At 39.6% G+C, this 18,665-nt stretch overlaps 1 long non-coding RNA gene across 1 annotated transcript; it reads right to left on the reverse strand.

The window, feature by feature from the left end:
* Positions 1 to 947: 947 nt before the first annotated feature.
* Positions 948 to 4,674, reverse strand: LOC148004068 (uncharacterized). The gene is made up of 4 exons (XR_015628190.1): positions 4,507 to 4,674; positions 3,948 to 4,036; positions 3,495 to 3,627; positions 948 to 1,324 (listed from the first exon to the last, which is right to left on the reverse strand). It is a non-coding gene; the product is annotated as an uncharacterized LOC148004068 (long non-coding RNA).
* Positions 4,675 to 18,665: the final 13,991 nt, after the last annotated feature.

The following is an 18,665-nucleotide window of genomic DNA, read 5'->3' on the forward strand; positions in this document are numbered from 1 at the left end:
TGGTGTGCTTTATAGAGAAAAATATAGTTTAAATTTGATTTTGTCATGTAATATCCTGGTTTCTCCATTTATGGCGATTGGGAATTACTCAGTGTATAGGAGCTTGGGTCTGCATTACATCAGCCCAAGATTTTCTGGCTTTTAGAGTCTCTCTTGAGAAGTCTGGTGTAATTCAAATTGGTCTGAATTAATTTGGTACTGGATATTTGTACCTTACCCCTTTTAATGTACTTTCTTGTATCTGTGCATTTAGCGTTTAATTTTTATTTGAAGGGAGGAATTTTTCTGGTATAATTAATTTGGCGTTCTGTAGGCTTGTTGAATGTTTTGGCCTTTTCTTTCTTCAGCTTACGGAAGTATTCTGCGATGATGAAGATATTTACTGAACCTATGAGCTGGAACTCTTAATTCTCTTCAATATCTATTATCCTTAGGTTTGGACTTACATTGAGTCCTGAAATTCATGGATATTTTGGATTCAACAAACCGTACATGTTTATCTGAGATGGATTTTTTTGTGCTTTGTGGGGTGACCTCCTTGACCCCTACGCTTCCATTTATTATCTTGTTGGATAATGAGACATGGTCAGGAATGGTGACCTCTTGCCATAAACTATATGAAAATAGTGAGGTCAATTTATGTGTGTCAATATCCGTAGTCTTCTGGGTGGTTTTGGATCCTGGTTGGACATATGCAACTGTTTCAAAAGCCCAGGATTGATATTCCTTGGGGTCCCATGATGATGCAATCAGACATGACAGAAAAAGACCAGAATACACATGAGAGAATGTGATTTGTATAATAGAGAGAACATTATTAATCTTCTAACTTATTAAGTTAGGATACAGAATATCTGATCACACTGTGATCTCCAAGAATGTATTATTTAACGAAAAACTATGGTTTGGTATAGCATTGCAAGGGCAAGGACATTTACGCAAGATCTGTTTGTTTCCTGTAAACATGGACTTTATTACTGTATGGTTCACCTACCACACACCTTTATTGCAAAGGTAAAAAGTGCACTTAGGTCCAGAGCAGATCGAGGCACGACTTGACAGAAAATGAAGATAACTAAGGCAATGGAAAGTCTTAGAGTTGAAGGATTATTAAGAAAGTGTTCAGAGGGAACAAGAATCCCCTTCTCTGGGAGGTCAGTGAATTAGGAAGGACAGTTGGGAGCTTTATTTGACGCCAGCATCTAATTCTGGAAACGTCATTGGTAAAATTAATGTCTGGAATTTTGTGTTGTGAAACAACACATTGGCTCTGCAGCATTTGGCAAGGTCCATGGACAGAGAGATTACACCAGCTGGAAACAATCTGAAAAGAAATCAGGTTTTATTCAGTTACCTGTGAAATCCTCAAGGAGAGAGGAATGGATGGGTCGCACCTTAATAGAAGGATTTATGATCTCAATAGTGCTACTCTAGATGCCTTCAAGATAGATGCAGAAAAAGAAAAACTAAATAACTTCACAGGAATTAGAACAATTCTGACCATGATTATTTCACATTGGCAGTTTATACTTGATTCGTCTTTTTAAATTTAAAACAAGAGCCAAGGGTGTAAATTCGAGGTAGCATTAGAATCACAGTATATTTACACCACCTTTAAGGTGCGCAGCATCTAACACTCCGTGGCTAGAGATTCTACTTTTAACTGGATCACCAGAGAAAATCTACAATCAACCATGCTAGGGAGGCCCTGATCAGTTTGTATGCTTTGTCCATGTCCACGACAACCCACTTCAGCAGAAACACCTCCAGTTTACAGGTGAAGAAATCACAGCTCAGAACCAATTATCATTAGATCCCTCAGTCTCACTGGCTGTCAGTTACACCCACATCCTTCTCTGTAAAGGGAAGCTTTGGGCCTGATGTGGGCTGTGCAAGCTGACTCTCCTGAGATGATCAATGCTCTTCTTGAACCTGGGAGAACTGAAGACAAGATGAGCACACAGACTCCTGGGATAGATCCTGCCTCTGGGTCCTAGGATGGGACACAGTATCCCTTGCCATGTGCCTCTCCTCATCTGAGGAATCTGTTCCCATGTGTCAGCTTCTATGGCAGTGGGTCTCAACACTCCTAGTGCTGCAACTCTGTAATACAGCTCTTCATGCTGTGGTGACCCCAAGTATAAAATTGTTTCATTGCTACTTCCTAATGAAGTTTGCAGTACTTATAAGTCATAATATGCAAGGTATCTGATATGCAATCTGTGTGTGAAGTTGTGCCTCACAGTCTGAGAAACATTGCTTTATATAATTTTTTTTAAAAGAAAGGCCTTCCTATGAGGAGGACCCGGAGCAGACATAAAGGCAGAGACACCGTGAAGTAGTGACAAGTGTCAGCAGGCCCAAGGCTGCTTGCCTTAATGCCAACAGAGATTTTCTAGCTAAAGGTAAAATCTGGAATCACTGGCCCCATGACATTTCTTACCTCAATTTTCCCACTTACACTGTCTGTCTGCTTGGACATGTCTGTCCAGGAAGCTAGTCCCTGTAGTCTCTGATAAAGGCAGAACGCTAAAGGCAGGTATGGTTTCCCTCTTTTGGCCCACAGTCACTTGTATAGAAGTAAGTGCAAATCCCCCGTGGGTAAATGTGTGTCTCTCACATAGTGTATTAGAATTGAAATATCTGTTTGAGTTGAGAAAAACCAACTCCCACTTCAGATTTAGAGCTGACCAACATTTTCTTTCAGGAGAATGAAGAAGCTGGCCAGGCCTGGAGACCCAGATCCCCTCCCTGCCTGGGATAATCCCACCTACAGTAGACTTCAGCTTCACCTAGCAGGTGTTATCAGAAAAATCTGACCTTAAGATTCTGAAATCCACAATATGCACAAACCCTAGAGTTGTTAGGTGGCCGATTTGGGAGATTTCTCCAGGTTATAATCATTCTGGCCTCTTCTATTCCCTTGGATGCACTCTGTTCTCTCTTGTCTGTTGGTCCTAAAAGGACTTGGGTCAACTCAAGGACTTCTAGGGGAGGAGCTTTTGTTGTGGGAGTGAGCATGGATCAAGAATGTAACCCCATTCTGACTGGGCAACTAATCTCCAGAAAAATCTTCTGCAGGCAAAGAACTGGGTCCTGTGATAGACTACACTGTTTAACAGGGAGATCTGGTTGCTTTCTCCAGGAAGAAGCACTTGGGTGTTGACTCTCACTTCTCAACCTTCTGTTCTAAGTCACTTCTGAGAAGGGGCACTTTCGTCTAACTCCTCAAAGGGACCTACCCTTCATTGTGGCTGGAGGATCCTATGGTGTTGCAGCTCTGAGCTGTGATTGGGAGCACTCAGACTGACTTGGAGAAGCCTCTTTTCACAGCTGATCTAGATGTAAGGAACAGGTGCTTTTAAAGAAGCATGTGAAAGTATTTCCTGCAGGAGAGACCTCTGCAGGCAAAGACACACAGGACAGGGAAAAGCGAGTTTATGTACTGCCATCACATCCTAGCAGTCTCTATATGGGGCAAGGCTTTGCCTCACCTTAGTAACAACAGCATGTAATAAATGAACCTTTTGCTGATTTCTGTCGTGGTTCCGACGTCAAAATGTCAATGAGCACCATGCAGAGCCCGGACTTAGGCTGTATTAAAGTAGTCCACAGTATCAGTGTTATCTGCAAGGTACCATGGGACAGTAGTAATGCATATTTGCATGAACCTGGACAGTTTTCACTACAGTCTTCTAAGTCATTTTATAAAATTTTATGGTGAGTTCATGGAAGAACAGGCTCAAACATAGACAGGAACATGCACACACACACACACACACACACACACACACACACATACATACATATACATATACTTTACTGAAATGGTGCATATTCTTTGTACACCAAAAGAAGGTGAGCATTAATGAAAATATACTAATAATTGAATAAGTGGAGGAAGCTGTGTAGAGACTGTGCCTTATAGTTACTTAAAAGGTCCTCACCAGGCTCTCTTCTTGTTGGTGGGTAAACTTCAAGTGCAATTGGGGTTCGTTATTTTCTTTCTCCATAGCACGCCGGACTAGGGTGGAAGCTAGGGTTTTCAGAATATTTGGTAAGTACTGTAACATTGAATGAAATCCTAAGGCTGGAACACTATTAATGTTCTAAAATATTACAGGGCAAGCTAAAGTCATATATCTACTGTATTTAAAGAAGCAATGAGAGCGAGGTAGATTGATGCCCTGTCTAAATTCAGAAATGTTGGAGACCGAATGTCTCCTGATGGTGTTATTTTATCAATGTAACGTAACATATGTAACATATGCTCTTTAAAAGTAAAGGCCAGAAGTCCACAGAATAACAGCATTGGCCACACCATATCCTCCCTTTGGGGATGGGAAAACTAATGTTCTGAAATCTTTGACTCTCAGGAATTGTGATTTTCATGGAAATTCAATTCCGTTGCAGATGGTCCAGTTGTTGTGGCCCATTGTTAGAAATATCAGCCTAAACCTATACTCCATCTGACAGAAAGCTCAGAATACAATTCACAGAACTTACTCCACATTCCCCAGACTTGTTTCTTTTGTCCATTATTTTTTTTTTTTTTGATGAAAGGCCAGATTGCCTCACACTACTCTGTCGAAAATCGCCATTCATACTCCCAAAATTCTTGGGAAGATGGGAAAATGTGTCTTCCTATGTATCTGCCAGGCAGGGACTGAGAAAAAGTAGGGCACTGGTTGTTACTACAACACTGGTGACATCACAGAGGATGCCAAGAACTCTCTAGGAAACCATAGAATTTCCAAGAAGGGACATCTGATATCATAGTGAACAGAATTTGCCTCCCTGCTAATAACCTCCCTGTATAGTGCATAAGCTGAGGTGCCCTTTCCAGGAGACTTTCCTAGGGCATAGACACTGAGCAACTCCTGATTCCAAGGCCAAATATTCCTCAAGGCTTGATTATGGAAACCTTAGTAATTCCTATGCATTTTAATGAATATTTCCCTGCTATTCCTGCCCAAAAATGTCTCATCTCAACTCAAATTATTCTCATTCAGCAATATTAGCAATTAAAAATTCCTGAAAAATAACACCAGTTTGAATATGCAGTCAAAAGATTCTCTTGTCTCGTTATGTACATGTGCTTGAGATCACATCAAGAAATAGCCTGCAGGGTAGGTTGCGACATGGGTGTGTGTTATGGGAACTCTCATGAAGCCTTGTACTTAGCATTCCACAGTTGCCACAAAATCCCTTAGGAGAAAGAGTTGAAATCATTATTGTGCTAGGAACAGTTTGGAGTCCAATTGACAGAGGAAAAGTCAAATGTTGGAGCCACCAATGAAGGCACCCTCATGCTGCTTGTGGGGTTCTCTTCCTTGCACCAATTTCACCAAAGGACCATTGCTCACAGGCCTCTGTAAGCTATACCATGAGATCCTATCTGACAGTTTTTACCTTGGGCCTTTCACTGGGCATGCCCTCACCTTCTGTAAATTTAACCCCATTCTTCTAGTTTTAAGACCAAATGGTGATTATCTCTTTACAAGTACGTACTGTTTTGGTCCATATCGCTTCCCTACCATGTCTATTATGAATCTCCAGCTTCAGCTTGCCTCACCCTATGTTCCTCTGTTTGCCTGGAGTTCTGCCCACATACATTCTGAGGTAGCTCTTGGCCATAAGATCTTCATTACGTACAATCGGCAGTGAGACAAGACCTGATAGAACTCTCAGCTTGTGTTGAGCTGGTGAGAAGGACAAACATCTACAAAGTAGCAAACCTGATGATGGATCATAAAATGATTAGAAAGAAATCCTGCTATCACTTAGCTCTCTGCCAGTAAAGAACTAAGACTTGAAGTTGACACACCTTAGTACAAAGAGACGTCACCTCAGCATTTCCTCTTTTACACCAAGAAATACCCTTATCTTTACATTGATCAGCTAGATAAAGTAAGATAAATTTTGAGATGCATCACATAAGAATGACAGTCCCAATATTCAGTCTATTTCTATTTGGCAAAATTGGAGAAGGTACTTCATTAACTAAATTATATTAGTGTAAAATTTTGTACCTGAATCACTTTCTCTCAGTTCTTAAACTTTTTTATCCTCTGTCTGTCATAACTTTCATTTATTAACCATAATAACTTCCCCGAATCAAAAAGTACTATATTTCATTGTAAACAATTTAAGGGTCTATGTCCTTCATCTTTTTAATTTTATACCTCTTTTGTGGACATATTGCCATTTTTTATTTTTTCTTTTTTCATCTTCCACAAGTAGATTATTTTTTCTCTGATATGGAGAAGGATGCAAGGGTGGACTACAGATATGAGGGGGTGGTGGATATCAACGGAGTTGAGCTGCATGTTGCGAAATTCACAGAGAACAAATGAGAAGTTTAAAAAAATTAAAATGTGCACATTGGGGATAAAGAAGTGAATGCTTAACATGGAGAGGTTTGGCAGTGGACTGGGTATTTGTGGGGGTGGGGTGTATTTGGGTGGGGTTCTGACATGGTAAGAACACTGTCTGTTCTGGTCCTTCCAGGGAAACTCCTCCCATCCCACCTCTGCCTCTGTCTCCACCTCCAACAGCTGAAACTGCCTCCTACTACAGCAGCAGCTTCTGGGCATCTCCCTCTCTGCTCAAGCTCTTCTAAGTGCTCGGTGGTGATACAAGCATTGAAAAGCCTGGGGTAGCAGTCAGGCCATGCACACTCTGTTGTCATCCCCGTCGGGGCTCAGGATTTATGGTGCCAGAGCAGTTGTGGCGGGCATTTTGATGCTGCAGTGGGTTGTCTGTCGAGCCCCTCATTCTGGACCTCCCATGTCCCCCCTGGTCCTGTCAGGTTCCTAGTTGTCACACTCCTGTGTGATGGTGAACTCGTTTTCTTTTCTGAGTCTCATGACAAGAAAAGGTTAAGAGTAAACTATCTAATCATCTCCATCTGAGACCTGAGAAGGAGAAATGTTGCCTGAAGAAACAGGAAATTCAGAGCAAATAGCTTCCAATTCTAAAGAAATGACAGAAATTGTTGGCTACCGTGACAGACAGTCAGCAAATATTCTTGTGTCATTGTGGCATCCAGTGTCAATTGAATGGGCCAGGGGCTCTGACAACAATGCTTTGAAGTAGGTCACTTGAAGGACTATCCTCACTTTCTCTCCAAAGCCTGGGACAATAGACTTCCCCATGATCCCCTTCTCCACAGTCTGTACAGCTTTCTGGCAGCAGTGGAGGTAAGTGGGTAGTGTTTCACCCCATGGCCAATTCGCCACATTTGAAGGACACTCCAGTTAGGGTTCTTTAGTGCCCATCATTTTCTTCAGAATAGCATGAGGACACTGCCCGGACTTGAGGTCTCTCCCACTGTGAAAAGCCTTTGACTACAAGGACATCTGAAATGGCAGATTCTTCAGATCTATAAAGAATTACAGAACCATCTTTTTATGTAAAGTCTATCTCAGTGCACAAATGTGGAATTTTTTCAAAGGATTTACTGTTTAATTTGAATACATATAAAAGAAGCTAAATAAAGCTTATTTCTGTACCTAACTAAACAAGTACCTAACATCACTAGAACACTGATTATTTATACTTGGATAGTACTATTTGCATTCCTTAATTATCCATGGCACTGTACAGTAGTAATTTTATACAATTAGAATTTTACACCGTATTGTGAATAAGATGCATATACTTATATCTTAAACAAGAGTTTAATCATTTATTCAAGTATAATATGAAATTCTATCATCATTCAAATTCCATGTCATCCTAAAATATTAGACACTTGGTGTTGCTTCCTAGTATAAAAAAAGATTGAATATTCTATGCTTTTTGTCATGTTAGCCCCTTTCTCCTGCTTCCCAAAACCCTAGATAGGAGAGATAAATGGTTGAGGAGAGAAAGAGAAAGTAAGTAAGATGTCCCTGATTCTATTCTCTTTTACTGTTTCCTCACATTCCATGACGAGTAAAAACTTGCATCCAACCCACTAAATGACAATAAACATCTCTAACCCACTGCAGACAAATGAGCAGCCACCCATCCTTCTTTTGAGAATGAGGGTGTCATGTTCTCTAAAGTTGTATCCCTATGAATGTGGGGTGACAAGTTTTGGGGACCTTGCAATAATTGGGATATTTTCCAAATCCTGTGATTTCTTACAGTTTCCTATGCTTTCAGGCCCTGAATGTGGAGGGAATAACTGAAGTCTTTGCTACATTAACAACTGAAAATACAAACACACATTCATACTATTTGAGGAAGGTCACACACTATCTACCTCTTGATGTTTGCTCAAAATAATTGGTCAATTACTATTTTATATAGCTTCATTTATCTTCTTAGTATGCAGGCAGAAAAGAGACAGATTGTTTGCCAAAATAATGTTAATTACTTCTATGCCAGTCACCAATAGAATTCCTGCAATCCTTTGAAGTCTTTCAGAGAAGCTCTATTTTGCACACTACTCACAATACTTATGTCTCCCATGTGGCAAACTAAAATGGACTGTTATGATCTGCTTACATATTTCAAAAGTTTTCCCACTCCAAAGTCTTACACCCTCCTCCAAAATACAAGAGATTCCCCGCAAAAAAAAGTCCACTAGTGCTGGTTCCAGTTTATATATCCGTCACATATCTATTACTGCAAAATCTACCATGAGCAAAAACATCTCAAGGAATCCAGTTTTTCACATTGTGGTAACCAACCCCCAATTACAAAATCATGTCATTCCTAAGTCATAAATGTAAGATTACTACTCTTTGGAATTGTAATGTAATTATCCTGTATAAAGTATGTCTCATGAGTGATTGCCCTGAGAAGGGGTTGCAAGAAACAGATTGAAAACTGCATCTTGTGTGTGGAGGTGGTGGTGGTGGTGGGTTTTTTGTTTTGTTTTGTTTGTTAGTTTGGCCTCTTTTTCAAAAACCAGAGGCTGATGAGAACATACACCAATAACTGGGTCTTTTATATAATTCCTATAGACTTTGTGTCTGTTCTCATGACATCAACAGGCTGGGTTTCTTTTTTACTATTACCCAAAATGAACTTGAACTTATTAAAGGTGATGCATCCTGCAGTGATGAACTGTCTTACTATTTAGCAGTGTCTGACTGCCCTGCTCATTTGTGCTTTCATGGATTTTGAGATCTTTTTTTCATTCCCATAAAGCCCTGCATCCTAATTAGGACAGGATGGATGTTAACTAGTAAATGATTCTGGTAGGATTTGATATAACAATATTAATCATACTGATGCATGAAAATGAAAGGTCTTTTCATTTTCTAGTTTCTTCAATTTTTTTCTTAATTTTTGTAATGTTTTCATTGTAACAAGTCTTCACTTTCTTAGATTTATTACAAGATTTTAAAGCTATTCTGAATGTTTTTGTTTTTTTGGTATGTTTGTTGATATTTATTGTTGCTATACAGGAATTTTATTGATTTTAATGTGATTTCAGTTAGTGGGTCCATGAGCTGTAGTTTTCTAGTGGAACCGTAGTGTTCTTTACATATAGATCATATCACCTGCAAATGAGAATACTCTGACTGCTTTCCTTCATATGGACATGCCTTTCCATCTTTCTATTTTCTGTTTTGGATAAGACTTCACATACTACTTGGATTAGATGAAAAGATTGAACACCTGTGACTTATTACTTACTTTAGTGAAATGCATTAAGATATTCTCCAGTTAGGATGCTGTTGGCCTTGTATATTGCCTTTATATTGTTAAGGTACATCTTCTCCATATCCCAGAATCTCCAGGACTATTTTGTGTATCACTGTGAGACTTTGCCAAAGAAATTGTCTGCCTCTAGTGCAATGATCATGTGTTTCCTGTTCTTGGTTTCATGTGGTGTATTGTTTATTCATCTGTATTTGTTGAAACATTCTCGCTCCCTGGAGTCAAGCCAGCTTGATCATGGTACCTGATATGTTTGGTATATGTCTGAATTTTATTTGCCAGGATTCTATTGAGAAATTTTTCACTTATGTGTTCCTTCCAATCTTTATTTGTTTTATAGGCTGCAAAGAGATACCATGAGCAAGGGAACTTTTCGAAGAAAGAGTTTATTGGAGCTTACAGTTTCAAGGATCATGAGTCTGATATCAGGGGTACATGGCAGCAGGTAGGTCAACGTGTTTCTAGAGAACTAGCTGAGATCTTACATCTTATCTGCAAGTTGGACACTGAGAAAATGAGACTTAAGTGTAAATGGTATTGAATTTGGAAACCTCAAAGGCCAATCCCAGAACAATCCTACAAAAAAACAAAACAAAACGAAACAAAACAAAACAAAACTATATCTTCTATTGCTTCCCGAACATTTCCTCTAACCAGAAACAAACATTCATACATGTGAGTTTATGGAGACCATTATCATTCAAAAGACCACATTCTACTCCTAATTGTCCATAGGATCTTAAACATATCATAATGAAAAATGCACTTAGCTTGCTTTGCAAAAGCCCTATAGTCTTTACTGTCTACACAGTTTATCCAAAGAGCTTCATAAAACTGCAGGCAGTCCCTTAATTATTCCCCCTATGAAATCAAATGGCCAATTACACACATCCAATGTGTAATGCCAAATCACATATGTTATCATTGCAAAGTGAAGTTGGGAAGGATGGCGAGCCAATTCAAGGCATAATCGCAATAGCCCACACTCCACATTCTCTCCTTCTGACATAAGAGAAAGAGATTAGATGGGTTCACTTATCTGCCTTTGCTGATTGAAACATAATTCATAAACATATGTTGTATCATATAGAACTGTGGATGGTGGTTGTGTTTTGAATGTCACTCATTTCTAGGAATTTTTCCTTTTTCCTTATTTATTTCTCCCCTTACCCTTTCAGTAGTATATTGTTTATATTACTTACTTTCCATGAGTGTCTGTATTTTCTGTACTTTTAATTGTGTGATACCAGTTTGATTCCTTTGGGCTCAGATAGAACGCACGACATTATTTCCACGCTCTTATATTTTCTGAGGCTTGTTTTTTTCCTACTCTCTGGTCAATTTTGGAGAAATGTCCACAGGCTGATAGAAAATATATGTATAGTTCACTGTAGTTTGTTAGTTCCATTTGCCTGATGATGTCACTTAATTCTCACCTCCTGTTTTGTTTATTTGCATATGATCTGTTAAGTGGTCAGAATGGAGAAGCAAAAGAAGTCACAAACACTATTAGAACGAATCTGTAGTTTCATACCTATCTGATAACATATATTTTTAAATTTGGGAAGCCTGTGTTAATGTGTATATATTTAGAATCGTAGTATGTTTTAGTAATGTCAAAGTATGAAGTGAATTTCCTTACATCTCTGGACAGGATGAGTTTGAAATCTATTCTGTCAGGTAGATAGAGAAACTGCATAGGATTGCTAGAGGGACATGTTTCTTAGTTCTGTTTCTCTAGTATAACCTGTATATCTCTCATGATGGTAATCCTGTTTCTGGCTAAATATATGATTGTTTACTAGGGAATTGAGTTTAGTGACATGAAAATATTATTTAAACCTCTGTTAACTGTTGTCATTTGGTTAATTTATGAGATTTTTGTAGGCTGCTTTTGATTGACTGTCCTATTGGTGTAAATTTATTTCCTGTGTCCTCTGGTATTTTATCCTTGCAAATAAAGTATTCCTATTAGGATCCTCTATAGAGCTGGCTTACTGGTTATACATAGTTTTTAAATTATTAATAATATCCCTTAATCAGCACAGTAGCTGGGCAGCTGCCTGTCCTGCATGGAAATAGGTCTCATTTCCAAACAATGATTCTGAACTCTTACTTACTATGCAGCATCTTGGCTGCTCTTTCTTCCACCTGGACAGCCCTCAGGATCAGGCTTTCCTCTGCCTTAAACTGTGGCTGCTGTCCTGCTTCCTCCTTTCTCACCATCGCATCCATTAGTCCTTTCTTCTTTGGCAGCTACTTCTTCCTTCTTCCCTCCTAGTGATCCTCTCTAGCAAAGCCCTCAAAAACTCACCTCCACAATCTCACTGCTGTGCTTCTTTATAATCACAATTAACTGGGAGCAGAATCACTTTTTGGGGGTTTAACCAGTCTTACATTCTACCAATCAGCATTAAAATACAAGCAGAATTAGGTCAATCCTCTACAGGGTTTTCTTTTCTTTCCTTTCTTTCTTTCTTTCTTTCTTTCTTTCTTTCTTTCTTTCTTTCTTTCTTTCTTTTTTTTTTGGTTGGTTTAATTTTTCCTTTACCTTTTTACTTTTTATTTGATTTTTGGCTATCTCTTATTAATTGTTTATTTTATTTATTTACTTTTCCAATGTTGTTCCTCTCTCCAAAATCCCCTAATGAAGCCTATCATCACATTTCTGCTCAGCTTTCCCTATATAACAGTGCTCCCCAACTCACACATATCCATTCCCACCTCACACCTCTAGGATCTCCATTTGGTGGGGCAACAGGCCTAGCAGAGTCAAGGTCCTACAACCACATTGATACAAAATAAATCAATCCTCTTATACACAGTACCTAGGACCGTAGACCCATACTTGTATACACGTTGGCTTGCAGTTAAATCCCTAGGAGCTGGGGAATTGGTCACAGAGGGTCTGGTTAGATATTAAAGACCAATGATTGCTGCTTTCTCTTCTTTTTCTGGTTATAGTCGAAATTATGTTTGTGTCCTTTCTTTCTTGAAATTTTTGTGAGATGATTAATTTCTTGGCTTTTCTTGGGTAAAATTTAATTCATTGTCTTGGATTTTACCTCCTATCATCCTCTTTTGTGCTTTCTTAGAGAAAAATATTGTTTAAATTTGATTTTGTCATGTAATATCTTGGTTTCTCCATTTATGGTGATTGGGAATTACACAGTGTATAGGAGCTTGGGTCTGCATTACATCTGCCCAAGATTTTCTGGCTATTAGAGTCTCTGTTGAGAAATGTGGTGTAATTCAAATAGGTCTGAATTCATTTGGTACTGGATATTTATACCTTACCCCTTTTTAATGTTCTTTCTTGGATCTGTGCATTTAATGTTTTAATTTTTATGTGAAGGAAGGAATTTTTCTCCTAAAATTAATTTGATTTTTTTGTAGGCTTGTTGGGTTTTTTTTTCTTTTTTTCTTTTTCTTTTTTCTTTTTTTCTTTTTTTGGCCTCTCAATTCTCTTCTATATCTGTTATCCTTAGGATTAGACTTAATTTGTGTCCTGAACTTCATGGATATTTTGGATTCAATACATTGTCAATGTTTATCTGAGATGGATTTTTGTGCTTTCTTGGGTGACCTCCTTGACCCCAACTCTTCAATTTATTATCCTGTTGGATAATGAGACATGGTCAGGAATGGTGACCTCTTGCCATAAAGTATATGAAAATAGGGAGGTGAACTCGTGTGTCAAGTATCAGTAGTCTCCTAGATGGGTTTCTTTCCTGGTTGGCCAAATACAACATTTTCTAAAGCCCAGGATTTATGTTCCCTGGGATTCCTACAATGATGCAATCAGACATGACAGAGAGAGACCAGAATACACATGAGGGAACTTGATTTATATAATAGAGAGAACATTTGTAAGTTAGGATACAAAATAACTGATCAGACTGTGATCTCAAAGAATGTATTATTTAATGAAAAACTACTTTGTGTGTTAGCATTGCCAGGGCACAGACATTTATACAAGAGCCGTTTGTTTGCTGTAAACATGGACTGTATTATTTATTACTGTATGGCTCACTTACCACACACCTTTCTTGCAAAGGTAAAAAGTGCACTTAGGTCCAGAGCAGTTCAAGGCAGGACTTGACAGAAAATGAAGATAACTAAGGCAATGGAAAGTCTTTGATTTGAAGGATATTTAAGAAAGTGTTCAGTGGGACCAAGCATGCCCTTCGTCTGGGAGGTCAGTGATTTAGGAAGGACACTTGGGAGCTTTACTTGACGTCAGCATCTGAGTCCAGGAACTTCATTGGTAAAATTAATGTCTGAAATTTTGTGTTGTAAAACAGCACATTGGCTCTGCAGCGTTTGGCAAGGTCCATGGACAGAGAGATCACACCAGCTGGGAACAATCTGACAAGAAATCAGGTTTCCTTTAGTCACCTGAGAGGTCCTCAAGGAGAGAGGAATGGATGGGTAGCACTTTAATAGAAGGCTTTAGGATCTCATTTAGTGCTACTCTAGATGCCTTCAATATAGATGCAGAAAAAGAAAAACTAAATGACTTCACAGGAATTCGCTTAATTCTAATCATGACTATTTCACATTGGCAGTTTATACTTGATTCGTCTTTTTAAATTCAAAACAAGAGCCTAGGGTGTAAATTCGAGGTAGCATTACAGTCACAGTATGTTTACACCACCTGTATGGCACCCGGCATCTCACCCCACGTGGCTGGAGTTTCTACTTTTAAATGCATCACCAGAGAAAATTTCCAATTAACCATGCCAGGGAGGCCCTGACAAGTGTGTATGTTCTGTTCATCTCCACAACAACCCAATTCAGCAGAAAGGCCTCCATTTTACAGGTGAAGAAATCACAGCTCAGAAACAATGATCACCAGATCCCTCAGTCTCACTGGCTGTCAGTTAGACCCACATCCTTCTCTGTGAAGGGAAGCATTGGGCCTGATGTGGGCTGTGCAAGCTGACACTCCTGAGATGATCAATGCTCTTCTTGAACCTGGGAGAACTGAAGACAAGATGAGCACACAGACTCCTGGGATAGATTCTACCTCTGGGTCCTAGGGTGGGACACAGTATCCCTTGCCATGTGCCTCTACTCATGTGAGGAGTCTGTTCCCATGTGTCAGCTTCTGTGGCAGTGGGTCTCAACACTCCTAGTGCTGCAACTCTTTAATACAGCTCTTCATGCTGTGGTGACCCCAACCATAAAATTTTCATTGCTACTTCATACTTGATATTGCTGTTCTTATAAGTCATAATATGCAAGGTATCTTATATGCAACGTATCTGATATGCTGTCAATGTGAGAGGTTGTGCCTCACAGGCTGAGAAACATTGCTTTGTATAATTTTTTTAAAAGAAAGCCTTTATACAAGGAGGACCTGGAGTAGTCATAATGGCAGAGACACGGAGAAGTGGTAACAAGTGTCAGCAGGCTCAAGGCTGCTTGCCTTAATGACAACAGAGTTTTCTTACTAAAGGCACAATCTGAAATCACTGTCCCCAGCACATTTCTTACCTCAATTTTCCCCCTTACAATGTCTGTCTGCTTGTACATGTCTGTCCAGGAAGCTAGTCCCTGTAGTCTCTGAAAAAGGCAGAATGCTAAAGGCAGGAATGGTTTCCCTCTTTCGGCCCACAGTCACTTGTATAGAAATAAGTTCAAATCCCCTGTGGGTAACTGTGTGTCTCTTACATAGTGTATGAGTATTGAAATATCATCTGTTTGAGTTGAGAAAAACCAACTCCCACTTCAGATTTAGAGCTGACCAACAATTACTTTCAGGAGAATGAAGAAGCTGGCCAGGCCTGGAGACCCAGATCCCCTCCCTGCCTGGGATAATCCCACCTACAGTAGACTTCAGCTTCACCTAGCAGGTGTTATCAGAAAAATCTGACCTTAAGATTCTGAAATCCACAATATGCACAAACCCTAGAGTTGTTAGGTGGCCGATTTGGGGGATTTCTCCAGGTTATAATCATTCTGGCCTCTTCTCATCCCTTGGATGCACTCTGTTCTCTCTTGTCTGTTGGTCCTAAAAGGACTTGGGTCAACTCAAGGACTTCTAGGGGAGGAGCTTTTGTTGTGGGAGTGAGCATGGATCAAGAATGTAACCCCATTCTGACTGGGCAACTAATCTCCAGAAAAATCTTCTGCAGGCAAAGAACTGGGTCCTGTGATAGACTATACTGTTTAACAGGGAGATCTGGTTGCTTTCTCCAGGAAGAAGCACTTGGGTGTTGACTCTCACTTCTCAACCTTCTGTTCTAAGTCACTTCTGAGAAGGGGCACTTTCGTCTAACTCCTCAAAGGGACCTACCCTTCATTGTGGCTGGAGGATCCTATGGTCTTGCAGCTCTGAGCTGGGATTGGGAGCACTCAGACTGACTTGGAGAAGCCTCTTTTCACAGCTGATCTAGATGTAAGGAACAGGTGCTTTTAAAGAAGCATGTGAAAGTATTTCCTGCAGGAGAGACCTCTGCAGGCAAAGACACACAGGACAGGGAAAAGCGAGTTTATGTACTGCCATCACATCCTAGCAGTCTCTATATGGGGCAAGGCTTTGCCTCACCTTAGTAACAACAGCATGTAATAAATGAACCTTTTGCTGATTTCTGTCGTGGTTCCGACGTCAAAATGTCAATGAGCACCATGCAGAGCCCGGACTTAGGCTGTATTAAAGTAGTCCACAGTATCAGTGTTATCTGCAAGGTACCATGGGACAGTAGTAATGCATATTTGCATGAACCTGGACAGTTTTCACTACAGTCTTCTAAGTCATTTTATAAAATTTTATAGTGAGTTCATGGAAGAACAGGCTCAAACATAGACAGGAACATGCACACACACACACACACACACACACACACACACTTTACTGATATGGTGCATATTCTTTGTATACCAAAATAAGGTGAGCATTAATGAAAATATACTAGTAATTGAATAAATGGAGGAAGGTGTGGGGAAATGGTGGCTTAGTGTTACTTAAAAGGTTATATGCAGCCTCTCCTTTTGTTGGAGGTTATCCTTCAAGTGCAATTGGGGTTCGTTATTTTCTTTTGCCATAGCACACAGGACTAGGGTGGAAAGTAGGGTTTTCAGCAGGTTGGCAAGTACTGTAACACTGAATCCTAAGGCTGGAACACTATTAATGTTCTAGAAAATTACAGGCCAAGCTGGATGAAGACACCTAGCTGACAATGTGGACATCTCAAGACATGTACTGGACAATGACAGAAATGTTTGAAGACTTGAAATGTTTGGGAATCACAGAGAGAATGGAAGGCCCCTGAGATTACACTTTACACTAAGGACAGTTTGTTCAGAAAGGGTGACATGAAATTTTGTTTCCTGTTACAGAAGTCAGTTGAATTTATCCAAGGTATTGTATGCCAATGGTAGCATTAACAGGACAAAGCCCATATGGTCTTGAAGTCTTATAAATTATGAGTATGTGTAGCAAGACCCAGGTCTTTACCTAGTAACTGAGGACCTCAAATACAGTAACAATGTTATAGTGTGGTGGATATCTAGTTACCACTAGCTTCTGTTTTGATACAGATGACTCTTTCTGTGGCATGGTTAGCTCATAATGAATGACTAGAGGACCTATGTTTGAGAATAAACAAACACTACATTGCTTCTGTAACTGCTGAGCTTTAAAGCCCTGGTGGGACAGCAACTGTTTGTGGACATTCTGGATTATTACTTCTGTATTTTTACGTTTTGAGTAACTCAGACTCTGAGTAAATCAGTTCAATTCCATAAATCGGAAATCAGTCACCTGGAAAAAATACTTGTTACAACAGGGACCTAGATTTGTCATGGAAAAAAGGCAGCTTTTACTGGCCCACCTAGGTTCTGGGTTTGCACAGGCTGGCTATCCAAAAGAAATATGTGCTCACAGCTGTAGGCTGCATTCACTATTTTTGCTCTTAGGTTCCTCCCTAAACTGCTTAGATTAAGATAATTTTCTTGCTATCTATCAAAAGAATTCATTATGTGCAGCTGGCCTACAGGAAGATAGTTTCCATTCTGTATTTTATAAAATGTGCATAGTAGATACGGTCATCACTGATACTAGGTGAAGGATCTGCTCTAATATGGAAACTAAGTGATGCTGGAATAACATCCTGAATCCACAATGACAGAGGGCCCTGTATGGATTCCTGGTAGCCTAACACATTGAGCCTGCACAGCTCAGTAAGGTAAATGTGAATACACATTTCCTGAGATCTTTCTATTTAATTGGAGGTGACCTTGTCCACCTAAGAGAGCACATGCTCTCAAAATACAAAAGCATCCTGCAGGAGCTGTGGTCTTGCCTCACAGGTTAGAGCATCTGCTGCTCTCTCAGAAGAAGCACATGGTTCCTAACAATCATCTACAACAGGGGATGTGATTTCTTCTTTTGGACTATGAGGGAATTTCACCCAGGACAAGCCACAGACATTCAGTAGAGAAAAAGACCCATTGACATAAATGAGCATTCTATGCCTAATCCGCAACAATAACAACACAGCATATGTATGGTCTAGGACAACAGCATTTATCAAAACCTATTTCCCAAGATGATTTTGAAGGTCATTATCTGTGTGGGTATATTGACCGCGTACTGCAAGAAAGCATGAAGCACATGGTTCTCCATTATGATTACTTCTATATTTCTTTGGAATCATTGTCAATTTTTCTGCAGCTCTACAACTATGAGTGTTTATTAGTCAATATGTGGTACACAGGATCAATGATGAATGTGTGTTGTAGACTATTATATACTAAGATTAGCAGAACACATGACCGCATGGATAAAGAATGGCAGTGATCACATCATAAAATGTGCATCCAAGAAAAGAACACATTATCCAGCCAATATACGCTATCACACTTAGTACCCCTTGGTGACTTTGAATTCACTGTTTAGGCCAGAAACTCTGGACCATGCAGAATCCATCTCTAGCCGTCAGTTTTAAGAGCACAGGAGGGGACAGAACACTTGAATAAGCAAGATGGTTTCAAGAGTC

The sequence above is a fragment of the Rattus norvegicus genome, chromosome 8, assembly GCF_021556685.1.
Source record: "Rattus norvegicus strain SHRSP/BbbUtx chromosome 8, alternate assembly SHRSP_T2T, whole genome shotgun sequence".
In the NCBI taxonomy this organism is placed as follows: Eukaryota; Metazoa; Chordata; class Mammalia; order Rodentia; family Muridae; genus Rattus; species Rattus norvegicus.